This window comes from Tiliqua scincoides, chromosome 2 (assembly GCF_035046505.1).
Source record: "Tiliqua scincoides isolate rTilSci1 chromosome 2, rTilSci1.hap2, whole genome shotgun sequence".
NCBI classification, from domain to species: domain Eukaryota; kingdom Metazoa; phylum Chordata; class Lepidosauria; order Squamata; family Scincidae; genus Tiliqua; species Tiliqua scincoides.
Window position 1 is genome coordinate 90,867,473 of NC_089822.1, and position 23,607 is coordinate 90,891,079.

Below are 23,607 nucleotides of genomic sequence, written 5' to 3' on the forward strand. Positions count from 1 at the left end.
AAATTTGCTTTGAGGATATCTCTGTTACTGCTCCCCCACCATAAGATGATGTCTGTGCCTCTTTGGCACGCATACAACATGGAGGGGGATTTGGATTGGGGTGTTAGTTTTGCACGTCTTCCCTCTCAACTTTCCCTCTTCTACAGCCTCCCACTCTATGCTGGTGTAGCTTAAGGATTAAGGCTGGGACCAAGCCACCACTTAAATGTCACAGAAGCCATGAATTAACCTTTGACATGTCACTTGCCTACAGCCTCATCCCTGTATTTGCAGTATGAATATGAAAAGTACTGGCCTATCCTAAGGAGTGTTGCAAGGATTGCTGAAATACACACACATGGCATGCGCTGAACATTCAGCAAGTGTTAAATGGTGAGTGTTATGATGACCGTGACCTCCCCTGCTGACAAACATCTCATCAACTGTTCACAAAGCTCTTTCCTCTACAAACAGACTAACAGCTGGACCATGCCTCACGGAAGTCTTATTCATTCACTCAAGGGCTGATCTTGCTGCAGCCACAAGTCTCTGTGAGCACAGAGGGGAAAGATTAGTCAAGTGGATCTCCCACAGGCTAGCATCTCCGAGATTCTGTTTCATTTTTTATTTTCTCCATTCCTCCCACCCCATAAACTGGCTGCAGTTGTCCTGGAGCAAAAGGGGTTTGAGAACCGCAGCAGCCTCAAACTTTCTGGGAAAGCGAGGCAGCCAAATTCCAAAGGCAAAAAACACTTTCAAACGAGACCCTGAAGAACACTTTGCAGCAGCGATTATTTCTTGCTAATTGTGTTGCTCGTCTAAAATTATCCTTGCCAGATTGTCTGCGACTCCAGAAAAGAGCTTTTCGGAGTGTGCTGCAGGCTTCCAGGCACGACTTTCCAAATCAGAGAGAAATTTAATGTCAGCGGGAATACGTTTCAAGGCACTGCTAGTACACATGAATGAACACAGTCCCTTTGCTCTGGGCCAACCCCCTGCATCAGAACAGACTGTATCAGTGCTGGCTGCAGTCTGCCAGCCACCACTGAGTCACTAGGGGGGTAAGTCTAGGTGACAGCTCGGATCGACTAAATCTAAAACCTATTCAATTAACTTTTTTTTTTTAAGAGACAGATTACACCTTTTTTTTAAAAAGATATAATCAGAAAAGGAGTGTAATTGTTAGGATCTAAAAATAAAAGTCTCAATGACATTCCTGTTCATTTCTACCACATGCAAATGGCATCTTCCCCACCTAGGTGTTCAAAAGCCATGTCAGTATCCAACAAAGATGCAGACGGGATATTGAATGTGGCCAGCTAGAGAGACAGAGACGCTTGGTGGAGAAGTTTTGAGGGGATGTAGGAAAGCTGGGGCAAATGTTCAGCCTAACTTCAGACTGAGGGTCCAATCCTACCTGACTTTCCAGCACTGATGCAGCTGCAATGCAGCCCCAAGGTAAAGAGACAAATTTTCCCTTACCTTGTGGCGGCCTCTGTGACAGCCCCACCACCACAAGATTCAGCACATGCTCCATTGGTATGGCTGAATCAGTGCTGGAAAGTTGGATAGAATCGGGCCCTTAGAAGGCTATATAGCTGGCACAAGTCTGCACTGCTCCAAGTTGGCAGATCAGGCCCAGGAAAGGGGAAGGGATATGGCATGCACTGGCACCACTGATCCTGCCCCCTTCCAAGCATGATATGCCCACCTTACCTCCATCACCCCCCTCCCCGCTTCACCTCCTTGCCCTTGCCCCACCCCACCCAGTCCCCTGTGCCAGACTCATCTGCTCCAGCAGGTGTCACTCTGGACACTGGTCTTTGTGACTACACGAAAAACATGATGTAATGTAATGGGTGTACAGGGCATGGAGTGCGGGGTCCCCCTCGGATCCGTGGATAACTTAGGTTCCAATCCTATTCAACTTTCCAGCACTGATGCAGTTGTAATGCAGCGCCAAGATAAGGGAACAAACATTCCCTAACCTTGAGAAGGCTTCAGTGACTGCTCTCCCGCTGCAGAATGCAGCATATGCCCCCTTGGCACAACTGCATCAGTGCTGGAAAGTTGGATGGGTTTGGGCCCTGAATCCACCTATACCAGATCTATTGTCCGTCCCGTCCCATCCCGTCCCCCCCCCATGTGCATCACAGGTGTTTTTAAAAAGCACTGCTAGTAACAATAGATTCCATTACATGGGTAATTGCAAATGTCAGTGTGCAATGAGGGACAAATCCAAGACTTCTTCATCTTATCTTATTGGGACAAGTACCTAGATGCCTATTTCAAAATGGGATGCTACTGTTAAGTTTTTTAAAAAAATGAATGTAGGACTCTAAAGGACCTGAATCCATAGTACCAGTCACAGTGGATGTACTTGGCACCATCAGGGAGTGCCTCCTAATTATGGGAAGGTGAGTGTAGGACTTTGTCCCAGAAGTCCCACCAACCTGACAGCAACACAGTACATGTAAGTAGCTATGAGTCCAATGTGTGCTTTTTGTTTCCCTTTGGGGAGACTGGAAACCTTTACAACAGCAGTTCCCAAACTGTGGGTCACAACCCACTAGTGGGGACTGTGACCCAAATTTTGGTGGGTTGCATAGTGCAGAGCAGAGCCTCCAATGAAAACATGGGTGCTGGACGGATCAGATAACTTCTTCAAGCCCTGAAGCTATTCAAAAATCAAATAGCTACTAATTGCTCTGCCAAGAGTTCAATTCCTGCAGTTTGCAAGGAGCTGAGTTCCTACAGCTTGCAAGCAAGTGTAAATATAGGCTTCTGCCTCCCCCCTCCTATTCATTGCAAGAGGAAAACACGATCCCTTCCCTGTCTTGGGGCTGGAAGTCTCTGCTGTTCGCCTGATCGGAATGATAGCCCCATGCTGCGAAAAAAATAAGCAAGCATACCCAGATACAGACAGACTCAAGTCTGCATGTGTGGGGATGAGTGCTGAGTCAGGGGGCCCCTGACTCGAGTGTTTTTCAGAGTCATCCTTGCATGTGACTCTTGAGGAGTCACTGAAAAATTCGCATTTTTGCGACTCGGGTCCAAATCACTGACTTGAGTTCCCATTCCTTGAATCATTCACGTACCCAACAAAGTGAGAGGCTATTTGCAAAGAAAGATCTGCGTCCTCAGCACACCACCATCTCAGCTCTATCAATTTGATTCTATCTGATGTTGTATTAATAAATATCTCAAAGAGTTTATTGATCTCTGTCATTCCACTGACTTGACCATCTGCTGAAAATTAGTTATTACGCAATTATGTCAAGGACTTTGAGACATGTCACATTCTCTACGTACAGGAGGAAAAGGTGGAGGCTTATGAAAGCTAGAGCATCATTATATGGCAGGGAACACTGGGCAAACAAATTAGATTTTACTGCAAAGGATTAGTATAAAGGAGGACCAATCTTCTTCCATGACATAACATGACAGCGTGAGAGATGAACAACTAAATATCATAAAAGCAAGGGAAACAAGACAGAGATAAGTCAGCAGTCTAGAAATAAATGAAAGATGGCAATGTCTCTTTTTTAAAAAAACTGTTTAACGATTGGAAGATTATCAGAGGACCAGCTATGTTTTTATTTGTGAGAGACAATCTGGTTTATTCAAGTGAACATAAAAGCCTCGAATTCATTTGCTCTCAGAAAGGTCTAGCTTTCCCAAAAAGCGCTTGTATAAACAACACCTCAAAATCTCATGGATCTGTCAATGCTAATCTGACAGCCCTATTAAATGCTCTTCTGCTAGTGCCAAGTGTTAGCTCTTATTAGGATGGCTTGAGGAAACCTAGTGCTAATCTAACGCATTTCTTGATACCATTTCAACACTCCTTGTCTTTTATGCTCACAACCGCTTGCCAAATATTTATACATAAAAAGATGTTTATTACTATTTTAGTCCTTTTAGATCTCCATGCTTGGTTTTAAGAACTTATCCCAGTACGTGCACAGGATCTCTTTTTGTGGGAGGCTTTTGCCACTTATAGTGGCTCTCTCTCAGACACCTTATGATCAGGTGAAGACCACTGCCAAGTTTGTGGTCATTCACATAGAAGCACCAATAGTGAGAATGTGTAATTCTAGTTTGGAGTTCTATATAGCCCCCGTGGTTTGTGAAATTGCGGTATCAGGGTGTCCCACAAACAACAGCCAATTCTGAGTCACCACTGGTATGTACATGCATACTCCCACCACTTGTCTCCTTCTGCTTTCACCTTCCCTCCCCACTTACCTGTACTGGGGCTAATGGAACAAGGTAGATGAGCAGCACTTGTATCCACAACCATCTAGAAAGCATGGTGAGGAAGGTGGGAGGAGAAGAAACACCCACCCACCAGATTGCCACCACACCATATGTTGATTCAGACGGGCTTTCACAAGACTCCCTCCCCCCCCCCCCACCTGTTCTTGTCTGAGTTTGGCACAGGAGAAATTCATTGCAACTCTAGTCTTTGTTATGTGGAAAATGGAAGGAGTGCAGAAAAAAAAATGTGTGTATGCTCTAAATTATGCCAGACCTCTGTGCCTGGATTTATAGATCAAAGTATTGATTGATGATCTGTTGTGCATGTGCTCTAGGTCAGGTTAAGGGTGCATACATATTCATGCCCCTCTTAGGGGTGGGAACAGAATGCACATCAAGAGGGATGGAGGACATCTCCCAACCTTGGAGCCATTCAGTTCCACTGGGTTAGGTCTGCCATTCTTTTTTCCCTGGTAAACACCACATAATCAGTCTTTTTCTCCTATCATCTCTTTAGCTAAAGCTACCACAGCTTTCCATAAATTCTCCCAGACCAGTTTGTGCAGTTCTGGGACCTAACAGATGCATGTTAACAACTGTGGTTCTATTACAGACTATATTATTCCTGCCAAAAGAAGCTATCTATAGCACCTGACTCAAGATTTCTTTTCTCCCAGCTGTGAACATCTTTGCCATGAATTAAGTTTATATTTATCAAGAGATTTCTTGCCACGGTAAATGGGTATTTGCCACACAGCTATGAAAGCTTTCTTTTTCTCTCCATTGCAGAATTTTTTTCCACTGATTAAGCAGATGTTACATTCCCACTTCTGAATTTCCACATAATGAATGATTAAAAATTCAGTTGAAATCCAGTCCAAAAGTCTCCACCTCTGTTTCTTCCCTTCCACTGTTCTCTCACAGACTTATCGAGTTAAGAGTTTCCTTATGCAACTGGTCTGTTAAATGCATTGCAAAACTCTCCAGCACGTAGAGCAAATAGGCCCATCTTAATCTAACCCATCACCCATAATAAGGCCATGAAATTATTGTGCCCATTTTGTCAGTTGGTGAGCTGGCTAAAAGCAATGACATGTTCATGTGAAACTCGCTCTGGAGAGTTCCTTGTATTAAGTCCTCCTTATTTGACACCTCTGCAGCACAGGTTCTTAAAAAAGCCTAGCAGCCATATTGAGAAAAACTTCCTGACCCTGGCCAGTCTTCACTAGGTATGCAGGAACATCTCCGGGCTCAGCTTGAAAGGGCTCAGGGATCAGCACACATTCCAAGCAGAGGTGCATAATCCCAAACGATATTCAATTGTTTGTAAAGCACCTGAAAACACCTGAACTTCACGGCCTCTGCTGCCCCTCGCTCTCCCCATCTCAAGGCAACTCAAGGCCTCAAGCCACTCAAGGCACCCAGGGCACGGCATGGGGCAGAACTGGATTGGAGGGGGTGGAACTGGCAAAACAGGGCTCCACTTGATCCTATGTTCCATGTCAGGCTGTAACACCTGACACGGAGCTCTTCCAGTCTGCGCTGGCAAAATAGCTGGCACAGACTAGAGAAGACCGATTGTGGCCCTTGCGTCCTTACTCAGGGGAAGGAGATGAAAGTTCCCCCACAGGAGAAGAAAGCCCCCACAGGATCACTTGTTACAGCGGTCACCATTTTGGTGCTGATGCATGTGATGGCGCAGCCGCCATTAGGATTGGGATGTTGTTCCTTTACCTTGGGACTGCACTGCAGCTGCATTAGCACTGGGAAGTTGGATAGGATTTGGCCCTTATCTACTTACCAACAGTTGCATTATATTTAAGCAGGAAAAAAAGATAGGGGATTTCTTCAATTTTTCAAGGTAGATTTGCACACACCTGCAATATGACATCGCACTGGGCATGGGAAAAGATTAAAGTTTTATCTCTACTTTTCCAGGGTTAGAGAAAGCTACAGATGTGCATCTCTCAGAAATATCATGAGAGCCATTGAAACACAAGAAAGGTAACTATTTTGGAGCATGATGTTTACAGTGCCCCCACTGATGTTGTGATGGAACACCTGGATTACGTGAGCAAGCAGAGATCCTGATAACAATTTGGCAGGAGTGTCCCAAATTTGGAGTCAGAAACTGGAGCAAAGAAGTTACTTAGAAATGGGATGGGAGCACAAAGAAAAACTCAGAGAGAAAAAATATATTGATCTTGTAACCACTGGCTTCTTCCTGATAGTCCCTTTCATGGTTTAGAACAGTGATTTCCAACTTTTTCATCTCAGGGCACACTGAAAGGGCACTAAAATGGTCAAGGCGCACCATGCTGTTGGCGGAGGACTCACATCCCCCAATGGCCCTATGACCCTCTCCCAAATTCCTGGGGGAGAGTCGGCACACCTGGGGACCATTCGTGGCACACCATTGTGCCACTGCACAGTGGTTGAAAATGGCTGGTTTAGAAGAACAATACCTACAAATGGATCTACAAATTTTGCAGAAGGAGGTTGATAGAATATGGAACAATACAACTTCAACCTGTACCATCTCACACTGTGAATGAAAGTGGCATCTGTTTTAATGCAACCCACACTAAAAAAAATTATCCATGTATTAAACTAGTATACCAGGGAAATAAGTTCAGCATAGTTGTCTCCATAATCTTCGACTGTACGTGATGCAATGAATATACTTTTTTAAAGCATGTGATTTCCCAGGCTGCTTGAAGTGGTACAGAACACTGACCTAGAGCAGGGGTCGGCAACCTTAAACACTCAAAGAGCCATTTGGACCTGTTTTCCGGAGAAAAGAAAACCTCCAGAGCCACAAAACCCTTTTGACATCTAAAATTAAGATAACACTGCATATATAGTTTTTTTTTTTTACCTTTATGCTATGTATAAAAAAACTTTTTAAGAAAGAGTTTTAAAATATTAATGAAAAAATATTAAATACCTGGCAAACTGTTATTGAAGATATTTTCATAATGCTGTTTGATTGGCGTCCTCATTTGCACTTGCATGTCCAGTAGGTCCCCCCCCCCCAGTATTCCCATCAATTATCCAGACACCCATGGGTGCACGTGGGACGGGTTCAGGACTGCTTAGGGGAGGGGGGTCAGGGTTGCATGGGAGAGGGGGTCAGGGCTGCTTGTGGGAAGGGGGTTCAGGGCTACTTGGGGGTCAAGGCTGCTTGTGGGAAGGGGGATCAGGGCTGCTTGGGGGTCAGGGCTGCTTGTGGGAAGGGGGTTCAGTGCTGCTTGTGAGAAGGAGGTTCAGGGCTGCTTGGGGGTCAGGGCTGCTTGTGGGAAGGGGGTTCAGGGCTGCTTGTGGGAAAGGGGGTCAGGGTATAAAACCCTGCCACACGGGCAGGCGGCTGGCGCTGCGGCTCGGGCAGGAGGGGACGCACAGTGGTGAGGGGGCTCGCCCTTGGGGGCGGCTGGGGCTCTTTGGGCGGGAGCTGCTCCAGCACCCTCCTCTTCATCCCGCCCGCGCTGTCCCTCTCTGTAGACAGGCGGGGGGAGGGAGACGTTGGAAGGGGAAAGGCGGGGAAGTGCGTATGCAAGACGTCTGAAGGCGGAGGGAATACTCAGCCCCGCGCCAAAGCAAACGGCGGGAGGAGGCTCCTGAAGGAGCCGTTTTATGAGGAGCTGTCAAGCGTGGCGCTGCCAACACACAGCACGCAGCAGCCAATGCTGCAGCTCCTGTCCAAGGCAGGCTGGGGAGAGCCGTGGGGGGGAGCAAGAGAGGGAGGTCAGCCGGGATGTGTGGGAAGGTGGCCATGGCAGTTCATGCAGCACCACCTTCCCTCGCGCTGCCTCGTCGGGAGGCGTCCCCCTCTCGCCACTGCGGTGTGGAGGGGGCTTCAAAGGCTTTACTGTGCAGCACATGCCACGGGCGGGACACAACTCTGAGGGGAAAAGAGGTTGAGCAGCGTGTCCCATCCTTCTCGGCCGGGGAGGGGAGGTGTGGCACAGGGCGGGCAGGAGGTGTCCGAGCTGCATGCATGCGCGCTCGGCCTGGTGAGCGGCAGCCGCGTCGCGGGCGCAGGGCCAACCCATCCCAGGGGGAAAGGGGGTCGCTCCCCACGGGTGCTAAGCCTGCCGGGGTGGGTAGGCCCTGCACGGAGCCGCAGCAGATGGGTGAAAGAGCCATTTGCGGCTCCGGAGCCGCAGGTTGCCAACCCCCGACCTAGAGCAATGTTTCTCAACCAGTGGTGCTCACACCACTGGTGGTACTTGAGGTGACTCCGAGACCTCCACCGCCAAAATGGCTCCTGCTGTATTCCCTCATCCCATGTCAAGTCCCATAGTTGGCAATGAGTCACCTCGGATCTGCTCCCACTAAATATGGGGAGCAGAGCCAAGGGGGCCTGTGTCGGGCTTCTGGGCACAGGAGGGGGCATAGGATTTGGCAGAGTCTGCTGCTATCCCCGTACACCTCCTGGGCCTGTTCCTCCCCTTCGTCTGCCCTCTGTCCACCCAGTTCTGCCCTCCAACCTTCCCCAGCCCTCCCCCCACCCCAAAAAGCCTCTCTGCTGACCAACGGCTGACCGCTGGCTCCAGCAATGTGTCATCCTGACACAGAGGCCCACTGCCGGCTGCAGTCTCCACTTGCACTGAGTGTTGAGCACTGGCAGGAAAGTGCCTTACGGCACTTTTGCAACACTTAGTGGTGACAGTGCGAGCTTACCACTGGTACTGTGCTCAATAGGATTGGGTCCCAGGTCTCGCTATTTCTTGGACAAACTATATTTTTATACCATCTGTCACTGCTGTTACCACAACTCCACACTGGAGAATACGAGAAAAGAGGTCTATGTGAGTGGTATAAACATTCACCCACACATCACACTGCGCTGTGTCAGGACTGACACCTAGCCTGGCCCCAAGGAGAAGAACACAACTGAGTTACAAATGAAATGAATGTTTACCTTAATCCTTCTCAGGCAATTTAATCATTAGGGCATTCTTCCCTGTCTACCTTCACATCACACCTCCTAACCTACTGAAGAGATTTCTCCTCTTCCTTCACACCTCATCTCCATTTTCTCTAACAAGAATAGTGCCTCTCTGTTACCTCTGGCTGGGATTCATTTGTGTTTAATTTAAGACTTCAGGGATTATTAAACCTATTATTAAGCAACATCACATCATCTAGCTGCTTCTGAAAGGATGCCAAGTCAAAATATGAGCCGCAATTAAGTAACAGATATCCGGCAGCAGCAGGGGAGAATGAAGAGTGCCAGTGTACGATAATCCATGGACAAGAGTCACACATTAATTGGTGGCCTGTTAATCTTTTCTAAACTAGCTAATGCGAAATAGGGGTATGATTTACCAACAGCCTCAGCGTTTTTAAAAGTAGGAATTATCCTTCATTGCGCTATCAGGATTCCTTGCCATTGGATGGCTTGCTGTGGTTTTCTGAGGAATCTCTTGCCACGGTTAAGCATTCTACAGACCAGTGTTTCTCAAACTGTGGGTCGGGACCCACTAAGTGGGTCACAAGCCAAGTTCAGGTGGGTCCCCATTCATTTCAATATTTTATTTTGAATATATTAGATACTCCCATGGTATGTGACTGCGTTTGGGGAAATGTTACAGACCTGTACTTTTAACAAGCTACTATGCATATTCTTTTAACAATGATAGTAAATGGGACTTACTCCTGGGAAAGTGTAGGTAGGATCGCAGCCTAGGATTGTTCAAAATTTTCCTGCTTGATGATGTCACTTCCAGTCATGACATCACTTTGGGTGGGTCCTGACAGAGTCTCTTTCTAAAAAGTTGGTCCCAGTGCTAAATGTGTGAGAACCACTGCTACAGACAATATAGGCGTGCGTCGCTTAAAGACCTGCCGCCTAAAGATGGACCCGCATATACAATGGTGATCAAAGCACAACAAGGAAGCTCTTAATGAGGCAATCAAGTCTCCAGTGACCTGCACAGCAAGTGTCTGTTTACACAACAAAGACACTAGATGGAACTGAATGATCACATAAAGACAGGGATCTTAGAACATATCCCCGTCTTAAGTGACGCAAACCTGTATATTCATAATGTAAGGAAGCCCAGTTGAAGAAGAGAGAAGTGCATTGCAGGGTGTTGGACCTGAAAGGGGAGCCACACATCATAAGCAATGCACAGCTGCTGCCAATAATGGCATCCCTATGTTGCGTTCTGCCTTCTCCGTGATATTGAAAATCATTTACTCTGTACCGTGGCATCACAAGTGTTCTGTTTCATCACCCCCCTCCAGCAGCATCCAGTGATGTCACAGTGGGACTAAGGAGCACATAGCCAGGATCAAAGGATTTGAAAAGGGAGAGGGCAATTTAGATGGCGAGTGTATGTTGTGCATTATGTAGCCAAGACAATGAAGTTCATTGCTACTAGACAGAGAATTTAGTGATATCAAGTCTATCTGCTACCAAACTTCACTGGAGCAGGCCCAGAAACAAACTACAGGGTTGGGGTATGCTCAGTGCGAATAAGAGGTCAGCATTAGAAGACTACAATTTTTAAAAAAAATAAAAAATCCAGGTAAGAGTTCCCAGGTTTCTCCTCCACTGAAGAGATGCTCCCAGTCAGACTTGGGGGAAGGGTAAAAAGAGCCCATTGGGTCAGGGGTGGGCTTTTGACTCCCCAGTTTTCTGGAAGACAGTTCTTCAAAGCAGTTCCCTTGCAAAGCAATGGAGCAACATCTCTATTACCTTGCCAACAAGCTGCTATTTAGATCTGCCCCTGAGAAAACCAGTAGAAGGGGAAGCCAATTTTCCACCCAAAGGACAAAGTAGGAAGGTCACCTCAGCAGGTGCACATTTATCTCTCACCCCAGTTTTCATGGCAAAAGGACTTCAAAGCAGCCCCTTAATAAATCAATGGAGATAACCTTCATTGCTTTCCATGGACCTGTTTGTTTAGTATTGCATAGACTCAGAAAATAAACCCAGTCCTATCCCCCAACATCCCAGACTATGCAGCACCACAGACAGAGTGCATGCTATGGGGGAGGAGGACTAGACAACCCAGGAGAGGGAAGCAAATTTTTTTTTACTTACCTGTCCGTAAACTTCCTGGTCTCCAGTGGGTCTCCTCAGACCTATGCCAGCTCTTTAGCCAACAGAAGTCCAAGGAGTCTTAGAAGACAGACCAGAAGCCAACAGAAGTCTAAGGAGTCTCCTGGTGGGAAGTATGGGCCAGGAATGAGGGATTGATCCTTGGCTTGAGCAGCTGCCATGAAGTTCAGAGGTCATATTAAACTGGACCAACGGATTTTCTTTTTTGCGGGTTTCAGTATCTGTGGGGGGGGGAGGTTCCAGGAACAGACCCCCTGTAGATAGGATAAATTTACAATGAGAGGAAGGACATAAAGCATGAAAATGCACTCAGTTTTCCTAAACTGATTCAGATGTTGGTAATTAACGGTTGTTTACATAATGATGCTTGATCTAGTAAGCACTGATTCTGGAGGGCCTGAGAAGGAGGAGAGAGATTATTAGAGAGGGAAGGTGAGAAGGATTACCTGAGAGGGGAGGAGGAATGAGGAATGAACTGGGTATGCAGGGCAGAAAGACATAGCATTTGAGAGCCTTGGAAATGGACACAGCATGAGGGAAAGCAGGAGATGCACACCAGAGGGGCCTTAGAAGTCTATGGAGCTTAACAGCTTGCCCAGGAAGCAAACAGGCTGTTGTTGAAACAAGGGCTCTAAGGGTAATGAGAGAGGGATAATGTGGAGGCAGCCAAAGTGCAGAGATGCGGCTGTAGCTTGACTTGTAATAACCAAGGAGAAATTTCTGAAATATGGGGTAAGTGCTGTAATGAGCCAATCAATACTCCCCTTCTTATGGTAGACTTGCTTTCTCCCTGTGGTACACCACTTCTTGGTTGGCAACCTTCAGTCTCGAAAGACTATGGTATAAGCCTACAGCACTCAGTATTCCCAGGCGGTCTCCCATCCAAGTACTAACCAGGCCTGACCCTGCTTAGCTTCCGAGATCAGACGAGATTGGGCATGTGCAGGGTAACAGTTGCTGTACACCACTTCTGATCCTCTAATATTCTGAAGGGAGCTAGCCACACGGAATATGGCTCACTTAATGCATCTGCAACATCATCCTTGGGTGGTTTGATGGATCATTTAGGGCAGGGGTGTCCAAAGTTTTTGGCAGGAGGGCCACATCATCTCTCTGACACAGTGTCAGGGGCTGGGGAAAAAAATAATTAATTTACATTTAGAATTTGAATAAATTTACATAAGTTTACATAAATGAATATATTAAAGACGAACTTATATGAACGAATGAAGGTCTTGCAATAGCTCAAGGCCTATAAAAGGCCTTGCACAAAGCAAGGCTGACCTTTCCTTTGCTGCTGCTACTGCATCACAGATGTGAAACAGCAAGAAGTGGAGGGAGCCCTCATCTCACAGCTCATGCGAGAGGTCAAACAGTCGCCCTCACGCTGCGAGCAGTTGCGTCGGGCCAGTGCAGGCTCCAACAAATCTCTGGAAGGCCAGAGGCTCATTGGAGACAGGGGGCTTCCTGAGGGCCGCATTGAGAGGGCCTCGAGGGCCGCATGTGGCCTCAAGGGCCAGGGTTTGGGCACCCCTGCCTTAGGGGCTTTCTGTCAAAGGGAGCTCAGAGGAAAGACTCCAGACTCCCACCTAAACCGGTTGAAAAACAGATTGAAGGTGAAAGTGATTTTCCACATGCTGAACCCTCACATTTTCAGAAGGAGGAGGGAAGACCCTAAATACATTGTCAGGTAAAATCTATCCACACTACTGAGATATCGGGATGAAAATTGGTGTCACATTCAGCTCACAAATTTCACATTTTAGGTCCAGAGCAGAGCTGTTTAGAGGGAGGCTAGGAAAGATGCCTGGCACATTCTGTAACATAAGACCAAATTTGAGCATCATGGAAGGATAATGTTATCCTTGAAGGTTGTGTGCTGTGGGACACATTTGTCTGAAGGAAACACAAGGTGGGGGTACCCAAACTTTCCTTTTAAAAATTATGAAAAAAAAGATTGAGCTAATGGGACATATACAACCTCATAAAAAAGAAACAGTTGTGAATTACAGCAACTTTCCGAGATATTATGAGAGGATCAATCATGAGAGCTGGCAAGCTAGCCTGACATGATGACCTCCTGCAATGGACTCTGTTGCTCTTGTTGTCTAACCCGGGAGTTTGTTCTTGGTAAAGATACATGGAGAAAGGTCGCTGTGTTTGTCAGAGAAAGACTGATTTATTGCTACTTAGGAGTCCTAATGCTGAGCAAATTAAAGTAATGGCAGGTCATATTAATCATTGGTCGTTGCAGAGCCTAAGAAAATGTGTGACAGCGCTTTGCACTTCAGGGCAGAGAATCACAAAAGTTGCAAGCCTGGATACAAGGATGCCCACAAACACCAAGTTTATCTGAAAGGACAGACATCTCACTGGGGAGAAAATTCATATGACAAGAACACTAGTAATATGATCAGTCCTTTGAAATAGGTAGGAGAGATCATGATGCAAGAGAGCAGAGTAACCCTTGGCTACAGCTAAGAGGCACTTAGGAGAGATGAGGATACGGGTCGGCTGCCTTATTGGCAGGGATGGGAAAACCCAGCATGACGAGTCGAGCCATCGAGTCACTACCTCTCGCGACTCGACTCATAAAAGAGTCCTAACAGGGGCACTTTCCGAGTCCCCGAGTCACCCATTAGTGACTTTAATGGACTTGAGTCAAGTCCCCCCCCCCTTTAAAAAGCCAGCTGTGGAAACAACAGAGCTGCTGTCGGGGAGTGTGTGTTGCAGCTCTCTTTGAACACTCCCCTGCTGCCTCCTTCCATTTGTAAAGAGGGTGGGAGGGGTGGGAGGGATAAGCCAGGAGAAAGGCAGCGAGAGGGAGGGTGGTCATGAGCAGCAGCTGGGAGGCTTACCAGAACAATCTGATCCTTTGCAGCCCTACTCAGAATTAGTCCCACTGTAGCCGGTCATTCAATGAGGCACCCTCCCCCTCCCCAACAACCATATAATGCAAAGCATCTTCTCCCGGGCCTGTCCCACCCCATTCCACCCTCCCCTCTTACCCCCCTTCCCACCTCCATTCTCCTCTTCTGCTGCCCTCTCCCCTGCTCGTGTGCTGCTCAGCAAAGTACTCACCTCCACGGGTAGCTAAAGATCTGGATGCAGTGCCAGTGGGCCAGCGCAGGCCTTTCCACCGGTGCTGATTGCTCCAGAATACTCACAAACACACTTTAGGGCATGTTTGTGACACTCTAGGCTGGTTCAGTGGCTGCTGTGCTGGTGGATGAGGAAATCAGGATTGCACTGACAGTGTTTAAGGTGCCACAAGTCTCCGTGCTTTGCTGTTGGCCTGCACCCATGTGGTTGACAGATTTTAGTCAAGATGCTTGAACCAATGAAGGACTGGGAGAAACAACGGGGGGAGAAAAACTGGATAAAGTGGGTTCTTGTAGCCATGGCAGATTCTAGAGGCCATCATATAAAAGCTGGGGGAGCAACTTTTGCATATTAGGAACTCTGGTTCAAATTCCAGCTGGACTTTGGGCGCCATCCTAACCAATTTACCAGCACCAAGCTAAGGGCAATGCAGCTCCAAGGTAAAGACACAAACATTCCCTTACCTTGAGGAAGCCCCTTTGACTGACACCCAAGTGTAGGGTGCTGCACATGCCCCACTGGCACAGCTGTGTCAGTCAGTGCAGGGAAGTTGGTTAGATCTGGGGCCTTTGTGATGTAGGGAAATGTGTTTACAAAATACACATGAGTTCCACCTCCCCCCCCCCCAACTTTCCAGCACAGCTCATTCTGTCTTCTACTTGAGCGAAGTGCAATTGAGATTGAGCTAATGGACCACGGTAACAACATTTTCTTTTCGGTCTGAAATTGATTCAGACAGAAAATGGCCAGCTCAGATACCACTGGCATAGCTATCGCAACAGAAGTTTAATTACTAGAAGGCTCTCCAATTATAAGTACCAAACTCTGATGCGTAATGCATCTCTCTCTGCATTAAGTCTTTTTTTTTTTAATCAGTAGGATTTTCCTCTTCTATTTGAAAGGACTCTGAAACGTGCATTTTGTTCTTTGGAATGCAAAGTTGATCCATCCTTTTCCTCTCCAAATCAATAGTGTCAAGTATTTTCATCTTTTCTTTGAAGTTTCTTTTTTAGAATTCCTAGCATTTGGAGGGGGGGGGCGAAAATAGTAAAATTTACTGGGAACAATCACCCAGCATTTAATATTTTACACATGCAGCTGTTTTCCTCCATCCTGTCTTGCATTCAAGCCTGATGCCTGAATTGGGATGGGGAGGGGGCTCCTGGTGTGAGATCTCCTGGATGCCACTTATCCACCAGGGACTCCTACCTGCCAAATGAGTTCATTCTTGTAAGCTCTGGGTAGGTTGCCAACTGAAGTGAGGGCAGGCTAATTACTGACACTGCAAAGCAGCTCCTGAGGTTTCTTCTCAATAAAATGGCACCAAATTTTAAAAAGAGTTCCTCCATGTCACAAAATGCAAGCTAAAAAAACTCAGAGCACCCCTTTGGAGAACAGTCAAGCACCTGTGTTTTGATCCAACAAGCTCTTTCTTGTCCACATTGTGTAGAGAATGCATTCATGTTGTGATGTCATGACATTCTGTGCCCAGCCTCAGGATCAGGTTTTTGAAGAGATCTCTGAATGCCCCCCCCCATGTTCACATACAACAGCGGCCCCCACAGGTCAAAAGAGAACCCCATTCATTGTGAATGTTACTTATCTCTCCCATTACCCAGTAGGTGTTCATGTAGTTCACCAAGAGATGGTGGAACAAGCCCCAGTTGCTGTGATCCAGGCTTCATCTTTAAATTCTTGATGCCCTGCCCCAACGCTGCGCCAGAGGCAGGGCAATTGGGAATTTCAACATGGAGCCAGGCAGAAGGACTCTTGCAACTGCTGCTTCTGCTTCCCCCACATTGCACATGAGCACGTAGTTTACCAGGCACAGTTTACCACACAGTAAGCACTTAGGTTTCCAGGCAAAGGAGGGGTAAGCCAAAGCTTCAGGCCAGTACAGTTCTCCCTCCTTCTGCCTGGCTCCATGTCAAAACACCTGAGTTGGGGCAGGCCACCCAAGTATTTAAAATGGAACCCAGAAGGCTAGACTACAGAAGCGGTTCCCCCTCTCCCATAGTCCAGTAAGCTACAAGGATGCTGAGTAATGGAAGGGACAAGTAGCAGCTACAGCTGATCATGTACAGTCAATTTAACAAGGTCCAGAACAACAAAACCCAGACAGATTTACATACTATATACAAGGGGGCTTACCTGAGAGTAAGCTCTATTGTATTCAATGGAACATCATTCTTAGTAAACATGCTTAGGATTGGGCTACAACAGATTTAATGTGACATAAGTGTCTAAGGACTAAAGCCCACTTCATCAGAAAAATGAAGTATTGTTCTCTTAGTTGTCTGGCAGGTATGTATACCTGCAGACAGGTGCAGAGAAAACATTTTTGTAAACATTAAGGCCAAATGGCCATGAAATACAAGTGATAGCAGGGCATCTATGACATTTTTTTAGATAAGATAAAAACAGGGTGACCCATTCACAACATCAGTCACTATGATAACTCTGTCTTTCTAGCTGTGCTATGCTGATGTAACTCCAGTAGTGAAAAAAAGAGATCCCTGATTATATCCATACTGAATAAAAGCAGATTTGCTAACAATTCTGTTTCACTGTGGACTGGAGCTTCCTGCTGGAGCCTTTCTGCTGAAGTCCAGCGACCCTGAAGGTGGTGCTCTATTGCTCCTAGGAGCAAGCTGGCAAGTCATTACCACAAAGACTTGAAAGGGAGGCTCCACCCTTTGGAAAGGCTGAACTAGGATTTGACAGCAAATGGGATTCTTTTCAGGTTGAACAAAATCAGAACACTGGCTTTCTTCCTCACACAACAGACAGATAGAAAGATAGCAGGAGCGCAGAAACGTCTGTTATTGATCACTTTGTTTTACATTTGGGCTCTGCATAGAAATTTCATAGGTTCACTGTTACTCACTGCAGTCCATGACACTTAGACCCAGGGCTGACATGGGTTTTTTTCCCCCCTCTGTACGCACAAATATGTGTATATGTATATGCACAAAAAGAAAATCTGGCAACTAACGACCAACATTTCCTGTATCTGACATGGCTTCTGGTCCATGGAAAAGAAGTTCTGGTTTATTCCCAAAGAGACCTCTGTATTTCAGGCACTAACAACAACAACAACAACAACAACAACAACAACAACAACAACAACTTTATTTTTACCCCGCCTTTCTCCCCGAAGGGACTCAAGGCAGCTTACAACAGATTAAAAAACATAATTTAAAACAAATAAAAACATATTAGCACATGTCATAAAAACAGCAATCAGATAAAAAATAGGTAAAAAGAACATAGAGCAGCAGCAAATCATAAAAGAATCAGGCCTGTAAAAAATATTAAAAGATGTTAAAAAAGATGTTAAAAAGACCGAGAACTCAGAAGGCTTGTTTAAACAGAAGGCACTAGCACACTCTTTTTAAAATCAATTTGTTTTTATAAATTGTTTACTATTTCATAAGCCACATATTATGTGAAAATTTGAAACAAAGCCCTTAAATAGGTATTAGTAATGTGGCAATCCTTAACCCCAGAAGCAATCTATGTCCCTTCTATGCTGATGAAGTTTCCAGGCAATGTTTTTAATTTCCTTGGCCCATTCAGCTCAAAGGTGGAAGGGGAAGCAAGAGGCCGAACAATTCCACACACGTGCAGTTCCCCTATTCTGCCTGTGTCTGTGGAAAGCCAGACACCAGCCACCAATCATGGGTTGGTAGCACAACAGCTCTATGTCATTCAGATGTGAAAGGAGTCAGTCAATGCAACCTGTCCAACCCCAGTGATGGTAGCCAGGAATGTGCTGCCAGCGTGAACCAAGGAGGTGGCAAAGGCAGATGCAGTTTCTACAGGCAGTACCTGGATGGGGAAAACTAGTTATGGACACCACCAATGACTGGTCACCTCCACCTGTCTGGCACAAGGATGCCACAGTGCCTCTCAATGCAGAAGCAATTTTTTCCCCCACTAAGCTTCAGCATAACATAATAGGGTTAGCCCTTCCATGAGGACCAGTGACATGATGGCTTCAAACAGTGGGGTTGGGGAGGTGGCAAATTGGCAGGGGGGGGTAGCTTGCCACCTAACACTCACAGAATCACTGCCCCTTCTCTTGCCTATTCAGAAAGCGTGCAGGAAGAGGATAGGGAGGGGCTCCCTTCCTCCTCCAGCTCCTTATCATTCATTCATTCATTCATTCATTCATTGAGTGCTCAGGATAAGGGCCACTGCCTCTCTTCCTCCACCACTTCTGGCTAGCTGGGGGGAGGATGCTGGGAGAAGTAAGGTTCTGTGCACTGGGTCCTCCCAGCCTAGCATTTTGCAAATAGCTGTGGCAGCTGAGGAGAAGACACAGGTGGAGGACGGTGACATCAAGGTGCCTGCTGACATGCAGGTGAGGGACTGGCTGACACAGTGAACTGGTATGTGGGCAGATGAGGAATTGGCTTAGTCCCCCTGGACCTAATTAAGCCAAGGTGGCCTGCTTCGTCTCTTCCACAGTAAGAGAAAACCTTATGCCTAATTATCTGAGTCAAACATCAGTAAGCCAAGGCATGGCTGGCACAAGCAGAGAGTGAAGAAGAGACCATGGGGACTGGCGAGTTTATTTCTTTCTTTCATGCTGAGAAGGACGAGGAGTCAAAGAAATAGCTCCTGCAGCTTCACAGAGCACCATGTGCTTTTTCTGGCCAGCTGCCACAGCATCTCGCCTTTCGATAAGCTGCAAATGCTTGCTTGCTCTGGATGTGACCGACTTTTCCCTACTGGGCAGAAGATGTCAGTTCAAGCAAGCCCTTCTGCTGATATCAAAAACTAATTGCGATGTTTGCAAGCCCATATGGAGGGCAAGCACTGAGGGTTGGACTGACACATCTGAACTCACAATGGATCAGTAAAAATGTGAATAGAAGGGATTAAAATTCATCCAGTTTGCAAATATTGGCCAGCATTTGCTTCATCTCTTGGGGGTGGCAACATATGATTCTGTTTAGAGGTGCTCATGTCAGGTGCAATCTATATGAGCATCAGTACAGGGAATCTGGAGCTCCCAAGTCCAGTCCCTTAATCCCTCCAGGTTTAGATGGAACTGGCAGGTTAAATTTTTGTTTTCCTTGGAGTTGAAAAGTGTTGACTTTGTCCACTTTCACAATCACTGTAAATTGGATTTCTATCCTTTATACACTCTGAATGCCTCTTTGGTGGCCAAAAGAAGGTTACAAGGTTTAAAAATTAATAGACAATGGTACAAGAGAAGGGCAGCTTTTCATAATATACTGTAGTTGGGAAATCAATATCAATATTCGCTGGCGGCCAGTGAATTGAGTGAATGTGGTAATTTGTAGGTTGTCCAATACGTGTCGGCTCACACAAACCACTGCCTCTGTGCAAACACCCCCAGAAGCATACAGGGGTGAAGGGAATTGATATTGTGAATAGTACTCATGAGCTGGGGACCCCAAAGAACTACCTTAGTTACAGAGCATGAGCTGGGGGTCCCAAAAGAGCTGTCTTACTTGCACAGGACACTGCAGCTGCACGAAGAGTTCCCATATGGAAGTGCCAATTCTCACAAATTGGCAGCCCAAACCTGTAAAGTCTACTCAGAAGTAAGTCCCATTAGCATCAATGGGGCTTACTCCCAGGAAAGCGTGGATAGGCTTGGGCTCTAAGCCTCTGCATGAGCACTAACAAGTCTCTGCTGGCTCATGGGACTCTTGAACTTGCCCTGAAGTAAGGATCAATTTACTCTTCTTGGGACTTACAGGGTATTATCTTGTATTGTCTTTCACCCATTGGCAAGATTGGAAATATTATCAGCCACAACAAATACACCATTTCTGACTACATAACCTCCATTGTGCCTTTTAGCTACCTTTGGTGCTTCTGAAATGGGCAGCCCAATCCTAACACGCACTGGTGTAGTGGGGCCACACAGCCTCCACTGTATCCAGCGCTTGTCAGGAGCAGGCTGAAGGTCTCCTCGGGGTAAGGGGATATTTTTCCCTTTTCCCCAAATAATGCCCCAGCCTGCCCTGTGGGGCTACTCAAATCTTTGCCAGCTATTTAGCTGGCAGAAGTCTGAGAAGCCCCATATAAAGTTGCTAGGCCTGGGAGGTTCAGATACAGTAGAGAAGGCCTACACTGATCCCACCCCTGCCCAGGTCTAATCCACCCCCCCATTCTGCACTCTCCCAAAATGCCCCCTCGGTCTCCAAACCACCCTCCTGTTGCCCGTGCCACTGCGTAGTTGTGGGGCTTGGATGCAGCATTGGTGGGGTCCCTGCCAATGCTGCCTGCTCTCTGGGTTGCACGACATGTCTTAGGGCGCAATCCTAACCGTTTTTCCAGTGCTGACCTGGCTGCAGTGCAGCCCCAAGGTAAGAGAACAAACATGCCCTTACCTTGAGGAGTCCTCCTTGACTGCCTCTCCACTGCAGGATGCCGTGCACGCCACACTGACGGCTATGTCAGTGCTGGAAAGTTGGTTAGGACTGCACGCTTAAAGTACGTTTGCGACACCCTCCACAGACCCAGGGACTCCTGCACCTCAAGAACATAGGAATAGGATTACACTCTCAGTCTGTTACTGTAATACACTGTGTTCTTAAAAAAAAAAAAAAAAAGTAGAGGAAAATTAGTGTCAAGGGAGAAAGTAGGACGAAACACAGTAGCTTTCCAAACAACAAAACACTTCAGCCGATTTACAAAGTGTTGAATCACTTGAGCTCCACTCAGTGCAAATCAATGCAGGGCTCTTCAGGCACTCCGTGATGTTTGTTTGAATTTTAATGCCGAACAAAATTCATTGTCAGATGTCAGGATTATTACTAGCTCTCTGTTTAATTACTACCTTTCATTTGTACATGGGGGGAAAAAAAAAAGAACCACAGAAAGATAAAAGGGAAAAAAAACAGAAAACAATCAGCACTCTGCTGAAAGGAATAGAAACCCAGGGCTGGCCAATAATTAAAGCAAACATTAAGTCTTACAGTGACATCAAGTGGTGAAGACTTCAGCATCTTTTGGAGGAAGAAGAAATAATGAATAATTGGAGAACATCGGGAGTCTCCCGTCACCAAATGCACATTTATTTCCATTGTCCTCTGGTCTTTCTTCCTTTATTTCTTGCCCCTTATTACATTTGACATCAGAAGTCATCTTTCTGGGCATTGCAAAAATGAGTCCCACAAAGCAATGCACAACTTCCCCCCCTCTCAATTCCCCTTCAGATTTCACTAATTGAAAAAAAAAAAACATTCCTAGCAACTTACAGTGAAGAACAAGCATGTTTCTCCAAACAAAGCCCCACTGAGTTCATACAACATCACCACCATTTCCCCCTTGGTCTGGGCTTCTTCATGGATTGATCCCAGCCAATCAGGGATTGTGTAGTGAACATACTGTTGTTGTGAAGCTCATAGAATGTTGTGAAGCTATGTTGTGAAGGCATAGAAAGATAGGCAGAGCAATGGCAATATCTGGTAGGATGTGAGTTAAAAACAAGGAACACAGATGGTAAATTAAGGCCCAAATCCTAACCAGCCTTCGAGCACTGACACAACTGTGCTGATGGGGCATGTGCTGCATCCTGTAGTTGGAGGGCAGTCATGGTGGCCTCCTCAAGGTAAGGGAATGTTTGTTCTCTTACCTCCGAGCTGCATTGCCCTTACCTTGATGATGGAATGTCATTAGGATTGAGCCCTAAACCTGAATAGGCAAACTCCTTTGTTCCTCCATTGTTCCACAAAAGATTACTGAAAGATAATGAATTTCAGCATTGAAAAAAGCGTTCATGTTTTGGCTTAGGCCTAGTGGATAATGGCATGGAGGGAAATTGCTACACATAGTTAGCTTACACAGTGTCAGATTTCTTTTTTTGAGCCTGCAATAACTCAAGATTCCAGAATTAGCAATATGAACCAGAGAGAGCAGAAATAAACAAAAACAGCATAAAAACCGCTTTAACCTTATAGTCCCCTTGCACCAGCAAGCATTGATCACGGCATCTGTTGCCTGCCTGAAACTTAATATACTTGGCTCCCAAGGATGGCACTATAATGAAATGGACTATTCATGCATGAACAGCCTAACAAAAATAATTTATGCAATTACAATTTGCAAAACACCGGGTGCAATTATTCCTCTCCTGAAGAACTGGCACACCACCTATAATTATTACATTCTTTCTATGTTGTTTTCTTTTAAATCACCACACGTTACCTGAAACATATGGCTGCCTCCTAAATTGGCAGCTGTGTGTCTCATTCTGCTGTTCACCTTGGAAGCATTTAGTCTAACTCACCTCAAGCATTCTGTGTTTTTCCATCCCAAACAGCAGAGCTGTGGATTGGACATGCGACATAAAGTGTGGTGATGCCATTTCACCAGGACATGTGCCTGAATGATACCGAAGGAAGGAGAAGAAAGGACAGCATTAGATTGCTGGGGGGGGAGGGGCTGGGGCTAAAGACCTGCACTGGATCCTATGTGATGCACTGGGCACTTTTTTATTTTAAAAAAGGATTCAAGATTTCTTTGAATCAGTTGTTGAAGCTGATTCCATGGTTTTAAAAGCATGAGCATTTCTACTGAATGAGAAAGGAAAAATGTCTGAGCAAACAGCAGCCCAAATGTCCCCAATGCTACCATGTCTCCAAATTAGAGATCAAATAGTAAAAGCTCTGATACCATAATAACATGATTTGGCCCCTAGAGGGGGCTCCGGAGCTTTGCAAATGAAATGCTTCATCATCACAGCTGAACCCTCTCCTTGTGTTTCTGCTGACTGCGTTTACAGTATCAACTTTGTAACTTATACAGTTTACATTCTGTATAAATCCAGCTGCTCCGTGTTTGTTTCTTCAGCCAAAATGGCATTTTCAAGGTGTGAGAGCTCTGCTGGCTAATTTGAAATCTGGCAAAGAGAACATTTCAAAAACAAAACCCCCTAAAGCGCCATCTAACATAACTGAGGATGAATATGATTTGCATTGAAGAAAGAGCCCAGTTCATTCCAGTAAGTATGGACTGGCCATCATGTCCACTTGATTAAATACCTGGCAACATCTGGCTCAGGAACTCAATTCAGTTGACACGGGGATTGGGGGGAACCATAAAGCTTTCAAATTGATTTCCATAGCATGTCTAATGTGAAGAGAGATCAAGAAATACCAGCATACTACAGCAAGAGCCAAATCCTAAATTTGACTGCCAGTGGGAGA

At 46.1% G+C, this 23,607-nt stretch overlaps 1 protein-coding gene and 1 pseudogene across 1 annotated transcript in view; one reads left to right on the forward strand and one right to left on the reverse strand.

Annotated features, from left to right (window-relative positions):
• The window catches only part of LOC136638587 (zinc finger protein 585A-like), a 904,673-nt gene that overhangs the window by 178,358 nt on the left and 702,708 nt on the right, over positions 1-23,607 (forward strand). The window lies entirely within an intron of this gene.
• On the reverse strand, positions 12,157-12,276 carry LOC136642564 (5S ribosomal RNA; annotated as a pseudogene).